Source organism: Centruroides sculpturatus, unplaced genomic scaffold (assembly GCF_000671375.1).
Source record: "Centruroides sculpturatus isolate CEXI.00-Female unplaced genomic scaffold, Cexi_2.0 scaffold2217, whole genome shotgun sequence".
NCBI classification, from domain to species: Eukaryota; Metazoa; Arthropoda; class Arachnida; order Scorpiones; family Buthidae; genus Centruroides; species Centruroides sculpturatus.
In genome coordinates, this window is record NW_019392598.1 from 46,174 (window position 1) to 61,479 (window position 15,306).

At 31.2% G+C, this 15,306-nt stretch overlaps 1 long non-coding RNA gene and 1 pseudogene across 1 annotated transcript in view; both read left to right on the plus strand.

The window, feature by feature from the left end:
* The window catches only part of LOC111617635, a 57,557-nt gene extending 43,108 nt beyond the window's left edge, over positions 1 to 14,449 (plus strand). The window contains exons 3-4 of the long non-coding RNA XR_002755455.1: positions 5,693 to 5,807; positions 14,251 to 14,449. This is a non-coding gene — a long non-coding RNA (uncharacterized LOC111617635). The remainder of the gene's footprint in view (positions 1 to 5,692; positions 5,808 to 14,250) is intronic.
* Positions 9,931 to 14,164, plus strand: LOC111617634 (annotated as a pseudogene).
* Positions 14,450 to 15,306: the final 857 nt, after the last annotated feature.

A 15,306-nucleotide genomic window follows, 5' to 3' on the forward strand; every position in this document is an offset into this window, starting at 1 on the left:
CTAAACATCTAACACACATCATCATCAATCCACAAGACATGCCAAAATTTCTTACTCAGGGCATCACCTACATGAAACCTAAAAACACCACCACCACAGACCCCACACAATACAGACCAATTACATGCCTTCCAACACTACAAATTATTGACATCATGTATCACAAACAAAATATACAAACATGTTGAAGAACACGGCATTCTTACGGAACAACAAAAAGGTTGCTGTAGAAATCACAGAGGATGCAAAGAACAATTACTCATAGATTCAGTCATTCTATGGCAAGCACACAAACAACACAGAAACATACACATGGCATATATAGACTACAGAAAAGCATTCGACAGTGTTCCACACAATTGGCTGCTACATATTCTACAAATGTACAAAATACATCTATCACTCATTGCATTCTTTGAAAACACATGCAGCACTGGAGAACAACACTGCATCTCAGGGTTAGTAACACTACAAACAAACAAAATATTCATCAGGCGAGGAATTTTTCAAGGAGATTCCTTGAGTCCTCTCTGGTTCTGCCTAGCCCTGAATCCATTATCTAACATGTTAAACAACACGCATTATGGTTACCATATCAGACATGAAAAAACAACACAGTTTACACTGTCACATCTCATGTACATGGATGACATAAAACTTTATGCATTCACACAGAAACAACTTCATCAACTCCTACAAATCACACATTCATACACCAAGGACATACAAATGGAGTTTGGCTTAGACAAATGCAAAAAACTACACATAGAAAAAGGAATCCTGAAGAAAGATTTTGCACTTGGAAATGGAGACATTATTGAATCCATGGAAGAGGGCGAGTTCTACAAGTATTTAGGATTCCAACAGGCCAAACTAACGGAACATACACAAATAAAGCAAAGATTAATTGAAGAATACCAAAGTAGGTTAAATGCCATTTTCACAACACAGCTAAATGCAAAACACACAGTTAAAGCAATAAACACATATGTCGTCCCAGTACTCTCGTACTCTTTTGGAGTTATACATTGGACTCACACAGATCTCGAGCAACTCCAAAGGAAAACAAGAACAACACTTACTAAGCATAAACAATATCATCCTAATCCGCTACAGAAAGATTATCCCTTCCACGTAAAGAAGGCAGACGTGGCCTGATTGACATAGTTAACCTTCACTACAAACAAATACAGTCACTGCGAGAGTTTTTCTACATGAAACAAGAAACATCACAATTACATAAAGCAGTAACTCTAGCAGACTCAAATAGCACACAATTAAAGTTACACTCACATCACACAGACATGACACAACACATAAAAAGCAGACACCATCAAGCAATCGTGGGCTCGAAAGGCACTCCATGGCAGGCATCCTTATGACCTGGCCCAGGATTTTGTTGACAAAAGTGCGTCAAACAGCTGGTTAGATCGGGGATGCCTCTTTGGGGAGGCGGAAGGATTCATGATTGGCATACAGGATCAGGTCATAAATACTAAAAACTACAGAAAACACATACTCAAAGATACAACACTCACAAATGACACATGCAGAAAGTGTCACATCATGCCAGAAACTATACAACACATCAAATCTGGGTGCAAGCTCTTGGCACAGACAGATTACTTACATAGACACAATCAAGTAGCAAATATAATACACCAAGAGCTTGCAAACAAACACAAATTATTAGACATCCACAAACCATACTACAAGTATATTCCACAGACAGTATTGGAAAACAACACACACAAACTGTACTACGACAGAACCATAATTACAGATAAAACAATTTACCACAATAGACCAGACATCACACTCATTGACGAACACAATAAAATTACATACATTATAGACATAGCCGTTCCAAACACTCACAATGTACAAAACACATGCACTGAAAAAATTAGCAGGTACACAGAACTTGCCCAGGAAATAAGGCATCTGTGGAGGATGGATAAGGTAGTTATTGTACCTGTTGTTCTCTCCTGTACAGGTGTGATACCATACACACTACACAAAAGCCTGGGAACATTAGAATTGAGTAGAAATACATACGTAACACTACAGAAGGCCACTATATTGAATACATGCCACATTGTTAGGAAATTCCTGAATACAGACACTGACACACTTATTTAATTTTAGTTTTGTTTTGGTTGCTATGCCTTGACTCTGGTCCAGCATAGTACACAGCCACCGGTGTGAACCGAGTAAAACCCACTAAACCCAACATAATAATAATATAAATGTGAAGGTAAACAGCCAAGTGTCCGATGAGAACCTCATAGGTTGCCAGATAGGTTTTATAAAAAGTAAAGTAGTAGAATTCTTCAAAATGTCACCCAAATTATTTTTAAAGTAGCCCAAAAAGTAATACATTGCCCAAATGTAGTAGCCTAGAGCCCTACAAATATCTTTCTGCTACTCATAGCCCAATCTAGCAATCCTAAAATCCAGTTGTATTTTATGAGATGAGAGAGAAAAAGATTAGTCCATGGATAAGGTGACACCCAAAAATGCATTACTGTAAATTCAAAGTCATATTGACCAGATTAGAGTTGTTCTCGATATAATTAAATAATTTTAGAATAAGCTGGAAGACAGCAGTTGAAGGTGTGTTATTGCAATGTATTGAGTTTAGTAAGATGTTTATATTTATATATATGCCTTGCTGGGAATGCAATGGCCGGCTGAATGCCTTATGTGGGAGTTTACGGAACAAGGGTGCTGAATGCATCTACAGTTGGCACCATAGTAATGGTTATATCATAATTTTAAATATACTGGAAGAGGAGATTGGACAAAAGGTCCAGGTAGCATAACTGTTCTTGGTCTATTGTTCTCTTATAGAGACACTTTGATAAGAGTATGTTAACTAATTGTTTAAATCAAAGTTCAGAGAGAACTTTCACTTTGAATTTTAAAGTAGCTGTATTTTGAATTAATCAAATTCCTTAACATGCAAATCTCTCTATCCGCAGCAGAGACAAAAGTACAGTTACAAACTAACAGGATTTTGAACTGAGTTCATATTAACAAGAATTTCCTGTATAACTATATAATCTATCAATTCTATTAGCCTATATGTTAATAAAACTGGTAGATTTATCATAAATATCACAAGCTCCTCTTATTTTAAGAATGAATTACACAATTAACTTTCTAAATTAAAATATTTAATTTTAAATGTAATTTTAATAATAGTATTAGTACTGAAACAATGATTCAATATAATCGTTAATGAAAAAGTTTATGTACTAAGGAGGCATTTGAATTTAATGAAAGTTTTTATTAACATGAACAAAATGTTAGTAAGATATTATAATAACATAACAATGGTACAGTTTCCTCAGAACAATGGTATAATTTAAATAAATCTTTAGTATCCTGTAGGATCTCTTCTTCCAGGATATATGTGGTGATAGTGTCATGCATGGAGACTTACAAGCACCATATTCTATCCTGCAATAGATTTGCTCACAGATGATGATAGATCTACAACTGCTATTGTAGATCTCTCATTCTTGTAAATGGTGAAGCTGGAGTCCTGTCTGATCTCACAAATACTCAATGGGCAATAAATCTGGAGATCAGGCATGCCAAGTAAGTATGGCAATGTAATAGACATTCCTGAAAAACCCTAGTCTGAAAAACATCCAGGCATTATCATGCTGGAAAATGGCTGTTTGCAGTCCTGCCATCATGCATGAAAGGCAACAAATTAGGGTGTAGGATTTCCTAAGCATGTTACTATGCCATAAATGTCCTTTGTTTCAGTACTAGGGGTAATCAACTTTTATAAGATAGCACCTCAGACTAGCATACCAACATGGGGGAATGTGCTGCCCAATAGTAAAGATTGAAGATATGACTAGTGGTCCTCCATACCAACACAGTGGTCATATGTCCTCAAACAAAACTGAAATTTAATGTTAAAGATATGCTGTCAGTTCATAGCAGTCCATGTTTCTTTATCATGATACCACTGAAAACAAAGTCAACAATGTTGAGGTACTAAAGGAAACATGCATACAAATTTGCCTCTGTTAGTTGCTTGCCAATGGTACAGAAGAGATAGGGTTCTGTAGCAAGGCTTTCAGCTGTCTCTAGATAGTGAACAAAGATACTTTTGCAACTGTTTGTGCTTATGACATGATCAGATCATTTCTGTTGCTGTTGTGTCTGGAACATCCTGCCTGCTGTGTGTGTTTGCATACATAGCAGGCAGGCTTACATATCCACTGCTTAAATACCACCACCTCCTCATAGTCAGGATAGAACAGCCCAGATGGCAGGCAATTTTGTGAAATGGCTATTCTATTTCTCTTAGCCTGATGATGTAATATTTTTCAAATTTTGTCAGCTGTGTGTAATTTCTTTGATGGCATTGTACAGACATGTCTGGTATTTGAAGATTGTACAAAGAGAGTCAGCAGACTTATATTATTGAGGAAGAACCACTTAGTGAATATTCTGATGCTTGTACTAATATAGTGTTGAAATTTAGCAAAGCAAATTGAGTCTTTCCAAATCATGAAGGCCTTCCTGACAAGTTTCTGCTTAGACGAATAACATGTACATAAGATTGTTAATATCAAGCAGTTGTGGCTTTTCTGCTGATTGAATACATCATCAAAACAGATCATGAAGTCAAATGAAGTGCTAATGAGTATATGTACTTTGCCTCTTTTTGTGCTTACAGTATATATAGTTTTTGTCAGCTTTGTTGTACACATGCATGGCATAATACAGTGAATGCATGTATAATGCTCTCCGCTATAATGTGAATTTGTATAACATGACCAAAAAACTTGTGATTAGTACTCATACAAAATTCTAATTTTGTCATCCAGAGGTATATATTTTCAGCTTCTAGGCATATGTTTAAACTTGCATAAAATTGTTTGATAATTCATGTCTCGATAACAGGATTTTTTATAATGCAGAACATATACATATCTCCTCATTGTATGGGACTCTGCTGTATATGATCTTGTAATGTGTGTTTCTATAGAATAAAGGATGGAGATCTCAAAAGACTGAATAATTTCAAGTACAGGTATATCTTTTATGTAGAGGATTAAAATGGAAATTTTTTCAAATAATGAATATTTTCCTGCTTGTGCAGGAAATTGTTGTTCGTGATACAGTGGATTATCAGATCAACAGATGATTTTTGATAGTCCAGGTGATCTGTTAAAGCAAGATTCTACAGTACATTGAAAGTATCTCACTGTGTTCAAATAAATGAACACCTGAACCTTTGTGATCATTTTTATAGGATATAGAGCAGTAATTTAAAACTGTTGTCATTATCTGGCATACAGTCAGATCTTAACTTTAATCTTACATGCTTATCTGAGAGGTAGATGTATAATAATCAGGCAATTCTATCTTGTGCATAACTTTGCCAATGAGGGTGTATTTAAAAAAATGAAAATAATGGTTGATGATGAGAAAATTTGATGTAGTCCTTTTTAGATTAATTCTAATTTTAAACTGTATCTATGATAAATTAATTATTTAGTTCTGTTCTTTTCAGCTTCTTTATATAAGATAAATGCTTGAGTTAATGAGTATGTAATGGTCTTATTATGTTTACTTATATTCATACAAATATTTTATATTTATATAAAATATATTTACTTAATAATTTAAAAAATTCTTAAATATCTCATTATTTTATTAGGGTACCACATTCCCTTGCAGCTGTAGTATCAGGATTAGTCAGCTGCTTATGGGAAAGAATGCGGAATCCTTCTTGTGCTCAAGTTAATGTTATAGAAATGACAACTCTGTCAGAGGTAACTGTGTATAGTAATTTAATTATGTAATTAAAAAATTGAAGATAATTGAATTTAAATTGTTTTAATAGAAATTGTTATGAAATATATTGATATCAAGTATGTGAATTTATATTATAGAAAAAGTTTGTGCTGTAATTTTTGTTAATGAGTAGTCATTAAAATTTGATTACACATTTTATTTCTTAATTATATAATTAATGTGTCAAATAGATATAAATGGATTTCTTCATTGTTGCATAATAAAAAAATGTTTAACTTTTAATATTTTAAAACTGACTTAATAGATTAATTATATTCTCTATCAATAATTCTGACAATTAACAATTATATTTATTTATTAATTGTATATGAAAACAATCAGATGCATGATTAATTTTTTTAAAATTTAATATTAAAGTAACAAATTAAAAACACTAAAGTAATTTTATAAGTACAGTGGAACCTCGGTATACGACCTTAATCCGTTCCTGGTGTTTGGACTTATACCGAATAGGACGTATACCAAACCAACCTTTCCCATAAGAAGTAATGTAAAAATGATTAATCCATTTTCATGTAAAAAAAAAAAATGGCTGGCTTTAAACACCTCGCTTTCCTAGCTAGTTCTTGCTTGATTTTTCATGAGATCAGCATGTATCTTTTTAGCTTTCTCGCAAATAATTGCTTCCGATATGCTGTCTCCAGCGCACTGTTTTTCAGTTATCCAAAGCAAAAGCAATTTCTTGACATGATCTAATGTCTTCGATCTCTGTTTAGAAATTGATTTAACCCCTTTTGCAATGTTAGCAAATTTAATAATGCCTTTATTTTTCACGATTGTCAATATCGTCGTTCTCGGAATACGGTATGAAACAGTTAAAATCTCGAACACACCTTCATATTTCTCAACAATCTCTTTTTTCAGTTCCATTGTGATTCTAGTCATTTTTTTTTATTTTTCTGTTGCCTTTTTGCAATTCATGATTAATAAAAATAACAACATTTTACTTACATATTAAAATAAAAAGAAATTTAACAAAGTTATAAACCGTGGCACCATGAACATCTAGTCTGGTCTAGTACATCGATAGTACTACTTGTTTGTAGATAGCGCGTATAATTGAATTTAAGTCGTATACTGAACAAAAGTCATATACCGAGCAAAATTTGTTTCATCCAAACAGGACGTATTTTAAAGCAGACATATACTGAGGTACACTGTACTTTTAATTGGCTTTCAACAATTATTCAAAAAAATATGGGATGTAATTTATTAATATATTCAATTTTTCAAACAGTAAAGAAAGTAAAAAAGATCTGAATAAAAAGATGATAATTTTTGATTTGTAAAGAAAGATAAAAGCAAAGTGTTCTTTTGTGATATATATCTTGAAAGAATTCTAATAGTGTTTAGATTAAAAAAATATGAGTTTTGAAATATTTGAAGCTTTTTAGATATGAATTTAACATATGTTACATAATTTACAATGTAAAAACCAATATATATATATATAAATAAATTTTTTATATACAGAAATAAATTAATAAAATCAGATTGCATATTTTGTTATACATGCAAGTTTCATAGTACTTAACTTAATAGTACAAACTTAATAATTTAGCCAGAATGCTTCAACATAGGTATGTATAAATATAACATCAGTAATAAAAGTATCTGTTTATCATAAAATGGATTGTAAGTTTTTTTAAAAATAGATAAGATTGCTTTGAATTGTAATTTTCTTAGATCATTAAATCTTCTTTACAGACTTGTAGTGATTCATTTAAAGTTTGTTTTATTAGTTAATAAAAAATTAGGAAAATGCATTTGGCCTCAGTATGTAATGATTTGAGAATTGCTGGTTAGAGATATGTAGTGCTGTTACATTACCTTAAAAAAAAAGAGGGATTTAGCAACTGAGAATATTTTATTTTTAATATTAAATTCATAATCTGTTGATCTTTCTAAGGCATGTAAACTGAAAAATGATTTATACATCTGAAATACAATGTTACAAAAATTATGTTGATAATTTATGTATTTCATAGAACAGAAGTAATATTTTTTCATATGAGATTTTAAATTTAAAATATTCTTAATAATAATTTTAATGTTTTGCATGCAATTTATCTAATGCTTGTTTATTGTTTGTAGAATAGTTATGATAAAATACTCTCTTCCCTTTAAAAGAAATGAGAATATATTCATCATTTCTCAGCATCACAGAAATATTGGGCTAAGGTTGTAATGGAAATAATATTGAAATACTGTAATTCAATACAGTATTTCAATATTATTTCCATTTTGTTTTCTAGTATTGCTTCAGTATTGAGATGTTTTGAGTTTTTATACCAGTATTTTTGTATAATATTGGTACATTGGTACAATGTTTTATAACTGTATTGGAACAATATTTTATACTGATCTTCTTCAATAAATGGCATGTATCTATTTTATACTGCTTCTTTTATCTTTATTTTCTTTTATGGGTTTTCTACAAAATGCATTTTGGGCAAATATCAACTGCCCTCTTTAATTGTACTATCAAATCATGAGTTGTAATGTTTGCAAATTTTATAAGATAATTTCCTTAGTACAGCTTAATATATTATATTACATTAAATTAATATAATGGCTGAAGTACCCAGCAATGGTGGAGTTTACATCATTTATTTTAAGGGTCATAAAAATGTATAGAAGACTATGCCATTAGTCTATAGAATATTGCCTTTCCAGATGCTGCAAGCTTTGACAGTACTGACAATTACATGTTTTTTGTTAATTAGTGATTATGTACAGTACATTGAATACTTACTTATGTTATACTGTCAATGAATTTAGTCCTTTGTCCTTTGATCCTCTATACAACTCTTTTGTATAGAGTTGTATTTTACAAAAATATTCAGGAAGGTTAAAAAATTTCTCTCAAATGACAAAGTAGTTCTTAATTGAGCACTCTGTAATTAAACAATTTAAAGTGATTATTTTTTTATTTAATAAGTGTATAAATACAAAACGACATATTCACAAAGGTAAAAAAACCTTGCTTCTGTCTATCCTTTTGCCATTTCTACACCATAAGCAATCCTTAAAAACAATTCACAAAAGTTTCCGAGAAGACCTTCCTTAAAGTGAAGTGAAAGTAATAGTGATGATATTTCAAAGAAACATTGAAATTATTTGAAAATAATGCAATAATTTATATAAGTTTATGAAAATCTGTATAAATAATTAAGTTAATTTTAAAAATATTTAATTTTATAGACTGACTAAAATTGGAAGCATTTGTTATGATATTGAAATGAAACATTGACTAAAGATTGTATTTTCATTGGTACTATTGATCAGTGTAAAAATAATGAATTCAATATTGGCCCAATATTAAGCCAATCATTTGTGCTAATAAGGTTTTAACTAATTTCTTTGCAAGTCAATACTTTTCATATTGATTTTTCAGGCCTCGGAGTCGCTCACTTTTCTCACTTGTACTCACTTTTCTGAAGTATCCTCACTTTTCTCACTTTTCAGGTCATTTTCTCACTTTTCTCACTTTTTTGGTCATTTCTACGTGCTTAAAAATTAGGAAGATGTGGGACCAATCAAAAATAGTTTTAAAGCCAGACGATCTGCCGAATTATTGAACTATCGGACTAGATTTTTATGGAAAAAAATACTCCGCCCGAGCGGGACTCAAAATCGCAACTGCCGCTCAGTGTTGTTAAGTTATCGTCTGTATTTATACGTAACTAGGTAGTCAGTAAGGCTGTGTACACACTAGGCGTTTTTAAACGCGCGTTTTAAAGAACCAAGAGTTCTACATAGGCGTACACACTCAAACGCGCGCTTTTGGCCAAGCGCGCGTCAAACGCGCGTTGATAGATTTTTGTTAAAACGCGCGTTTTGCGGGCGTCAGCCGAGCGCTTTGAGATATATGTGCTGCCATGTTACTGTACATTCGATCGCGCGTTTTCGGGTAGAGTGGACGTACGTTGGCCGAAATGGAGAACGATCATTTCGATACTGATCTATTTATTGATGAAATCTAAAAGAGACCAACCATTGTCAAATGATTTTATAGATATTTTAAAAGAATTAAAAAACTTGGGTTCATTTTGTCTTAGTTTTGGATACAACGTCGCGAACATTCCATGTGTCAGTCTATCTCGTAATATTGGGTGCACCCAAAATTCTCTTTGCCTCTGCCATCGTCTTTTATAGCGACGATGGAGGAGGGGCACACAAGCAATTACTTTCACGTCCATTTCCAAGCTGAGCCAGTGCGTACGCTCTATTAACGCTCGTCGAAAGCCGAGCTAACGCGCGTTTAAAAACGCCTAGTGTGTACACAGCCTTAATTAAAACAAAAAATAATAATTAAATTTAAAAATATTTAACTTAAATTTAAAATTAAATTAAAATTTTAAAACTGTTCTTTATATCGAAACAAAAACCGAAACCGTAGCTAAAATTAAAAATAAAATCAAAATTAATTAATGTAAATTAAAATTGAAGTCAAATCAATTGAAACATATTATTTGGGAAGGTGCGGATAAAGTACTTGTCGATCTTGATTAATTTGGTTAGGTCTATATTTCATGCAGGCAGAGTTGAGAGTCTATTTATAGCACTTATTTGTAAAGGGTTAGTTTCGGTTTCGGCGGTGAGGGAACATCTGCAGGAAAAAGTTCCTCGTTATTTATGAAATCATTAATAAAATATTATTTTACTTATTCTATTTGAAATCTGTTTATTTCGGATTTATTAATTTATTTTTAAATCAATCTCGAAGCATTTTAAAAAATAAACAGTTTCCGATCGTGCTCATAAAAGTTTCGTTTTCTGCTTATTATCGTTTGATTTTGTTCGTAATAAGAGTTGTTAATTTTATTTCAAATTAATATAATAATCACATTACAAAAATGGAAAATTTATATACAAATAAAATTTTGAAATACGTTAAACTATTCAATTGTAAATATAGTTTGTGTAGATCTAAATAATTTACATTTAATGTTAATTTTTGACAAATTATATATATTTAAATGATCAAATAGAATTGGTAAAACATGCAAAAAGTAATTTTCTAAGTATTGCTTTATTTTATTGGTAATTTTTTTATTCTGTTCTATTTTTAACACGTGCAGAGAAGTGACCGATCACGTGGTCAACACGTGTTTACTCTCTTTCGATTGTGATCGACCAATAAAAATCTCTAGCGGAATGATACCGACAAACTGTTGGTTTATAGCAGGTTCCAAGTTAGAATATAGATGTAATGGTTTGAATCCACTCAATATGACGCTACCAAAGTGCAAATTCCGAACTGATTGGTTGAAACAAAAGGACAAGGCAGATTGTACAGTAGGATTATGGGCAACTGTACGTTCAGACACTGATGTATTTTGCAAAGTATGTAATTGCATAATACAAGTAAAAAAAGGTTTCCAAGCACTTTTTGATCATGGAGGTACTGTCAAACACAGACAAAAATTTACCTGTGCTTATGGTCCAAGACAGTTACACCTGACATTGGTTGCACCAGGTGATAGTTTTGCAGGCCCATCAAAAAATGCTGAAATTCCAAGTAATACTGATAATGGGACTGGAGAAGGATTGGCAACTGTGAGTTTATATAATCCAAGAGATGTTGCATACCATGCAGAACTGATATGGGCCATGAAAACAATATGTAGTAATTTCTCATTTGCTGCTTCTAATAATATGGTTCCAACACTACAAGCAATGCTTCCAAAAACTAAACTTCCTGAAGGAATATCAATGAGTGAGAAGAAATTGCGCTATTTAATAACTGAAGCATTGGCTCCCTACTTCCAAAAAAAAAATGCTAGAAGAAATCCACTCTTCATTTTTTACAGTTACTTATTATGAAACCATCAATGTGGAAAGTAAGAAAGAGTTACAGATAATGATTAGATTTTGGTCTGAGCAAAAAGAACAAGTTGTCTGCAGACACCTAAATACATGCTTTCTTGGACGGGCAGATGCAGAAACATTGCATACATACATTATCAAAGCTATCGATGATGCCAACCTGTCACTACACAAACTTTTGATGATAGGATCAGATGGTCCTAATGTTAATCAAAAAGTGTTACGACTTTTTAAGGAAGATATACTGGGAATTCGCAAGAAAAGTAGTTTACAGAAACAGAAAAAAAGAGCAGAAGAGGAAGCACAGAAAAATTTTGAAGAACATCAAAAGAGAGCTATTCATGTCAAGGAAAAGATTATGGCACTGCAGCAGAGTTTAAAACAGAAAAAAGTAGAAGTGAAATACACGAGACAGGCCAGGTTTTGTTAGAAGCAGCAAACAAAAAACTGGAGAAGGCCATTAATAGCAAGAATATGAATGAAATACGGGCAGCACATGTCATGCTTGCTAGTGTTAAAAGTGTTCAAAAGCAAGAGGAAGCAAAAAAGAAGGAAGTTGAAAACATTCAGAAAAATCTTAATAAAAGAACATCATCTTTCTTGACTGATTATTTACAGAAGAAGCCAAAGACTTATTAAGTATTCATGGTTTACTGGAAATATTACAGTATATACAAAAAGTTTTAAAATGTATTTAACCATAACAATAAAAATAAAAAACTTTTACTGCTATTTTGCTGAGTTTTCTTTCCATGTTTTCACTTTGTTTTGTCACTACAGGTAGCTCTCAGTTTACACCGCAGTTCCATTCCTACAAAATCCGGCACAAATGAAATCAGCGTAAAATGAACCCATATTTACAGTGAGGTATAGTGTTAGGATCTACATAAGTGAAAAATAAGCAAATAATTTTGTTTATTAATACAATATAATGCAAAATACATATAAGTTTAATTTTTAAAACGTATTTTATCATAAAATAAAGTGAAATGTTTTTATTAAAAAATTTTAGTTTCGGATCTCGTACATTTTTTGGAAAGAAGTATTCATCTTTAATAACCTTTCCTACACTCGATGATTAAAAAATTAGCTCACAAGAATAATTTAAGAATAATTTATCATTGTAATCCTACGATTTATAGAATTCTACAAAATGATAAGAAGAAAGGAAACCGTAACAATAGTACAGGAGTGTATTCTATTCCTTTAAGTGACCACTGTTTTAATTCAGATCTCGTTTACGTTGGTGCCACTATGAGACTTTTAAAACAGAGGCTTAAAGACCATCTTTAATTGTTTACATTTTTGTTTTCTTTCATTGAGAATTTCGGAATATGGTCGAATATGATGCTCCTTTTTACATTTGCACTTCTCTCCCAATCATTGTCTAACTCACAAAGTTCATCCATCAAACTTTCCATTGTTGAAAGGATACATTAACCCGACATAGAGCTACAGACAAGCGGAGACACTGATTGGTCGACCACTGGTTGCCGTAGCCCATATATAAGGTCAGTTTGAGCAGGAAAATTGAAGGTGGCTAAGAAGAGATAGATATCGTCTGGCCAATGAAAAGTAGATTTGTCTCACTAATGATGATTTGTGATCGCTGGAAGTGCTACTGCGTCGTAAAGTGTTTTCCTGAACGATTTGATATGGGATACATTCATTGGCACTATTGATTCAGACACCATTTGTTGGACTATTAAGTTTAATAACTTGACTCGTGGGTACCTAAATGTTTAGTATTTTAATATTAATTTAATGCAAATGTATGCATACCCAATAATATTAAACAGAAAATCTTTTGTAACTAATATACAATGTTGCGGCTCGGTAAATACGCCGACACTGAAATGAAAATCAGTCTAGCATAGGGAAAATTGGGGAATTACACCGCGAAATGGTGAATTGCGCAGCGGAGTTATTGTGAATCGGCATAAATTGAGCCAGCATAAACCAAGGGCTACTTGTATTGCACTCACTTTTTTACTCACTTATTCTGTATTTCAACTCACTTTTCTCATTTTTTCAAAGGGGAAGTGGCACTCCCAGGCCTGATTTTTTTCTATAATAATACATACATAAATATTTACACATTAATATTCATGAATGTGTGGTGGTTCTGATGTCGATACAGTTTACATATGATTTTGAAGCAATCGTGTTACTATTCTACTGTTCAAGAATACACATCAATTTTTTTTTAACCTGAATATCTGAATAAATATACACATACTAAGTATACTTTATTACTAATTGATAATTCAAAAACCTTAATTACAAAACAATTATCAATTACTTGGTAACAAGTAATTAACAGGAGCAGAACGAAGTTATAGAATGTGAAGCTCTTAGTTACAATAGTCCTACTTGTTAGCAAGAAGAATCTCTACTTTAGGTAACAGATTATAGTTCTTCAAATTATATGAAATAAATTTCTCAAATTAAATAGATGTTTTATATTATTTTAATTAACATACTAAACTTGTTAGTTTAAACATTGTTTTAGTCAGAAAGTTTTTAGAACATAGTATTTATTTATAATACTTTAAAAAAATTTTTTAGAGTCAGAATGCTGATTGTGAAACTGGAAGAAGTCAGGATCAGCAATGTTCAAAGAAGTCTAATTTACAGCATCAGATATTTGGATCATCATTAAGAGATTTGAAAGAACAAAATGATAAAAGTAAACATGCAGTACCCTATGTTCTTTATAGACTATGTACTTTCATAGAAATGAAAGGTAAAGTTGGTTTAACATTTTGAAAAATTCTAAATTTTTTTCTTCTATTGATAATTATTTTAAATATCATATATAATTTTGATTAAATTTTCAATTGTAATTAACTTTTTTAATGCTATAAATTTTATGTAGAAGGTGTTTATCGTCAACATTATTGCTTCTATATTTACATTAGGTTTACATGTCATCTTTATATTGAATAACTACTGATAAGCTTCATATATTGACATTTTAATTTCTTTTAGCTTTCAAAAATGTTTGGTCATAAATTATTTACATAAAGAAAACTTATTTTCCAAAATTGAATTTGAGAAAGTGATGTAAAATAGTTAGAATTATGGTATAATACTTTTATACCATTGTATTTTCTGTATTCATAATTTTGTTATTTTAAAACATGAGTATCAGTGTAAACAGGTGTAACACTTATTATAAACATAACAAAGATGCATGTCTAATGAAATAAAGTATTAATTGTTAATTATTTTATATATTTGTTCTCCACATAGTAAGTACAAACTCTGTTCAAATATATTTATTAAATTTACATTAATATTATCATCATATGATATGTTCAACATTCTGTAATATATGTTGTCCATATATAGATGGGCCAATGATAGTTTTTTAATACTTGCATAGTAAAGAAATAATTAACAACAAGATAATCATTTCATTCATAATTTTATCCTGAAAATTCTTAAAATAATAATTTTAATTTTTCATCTATTTATCTATAATTGCATAAGTGTATGGAAATGTATAAGTTTTCATCACATATTGAATATCTACATACTAATATTTAGTATTTTGTAAATGATAATTTTAATTTTAGATTGAATTCATCACACTCACAGAACAGTTTCAAATCATTTAGA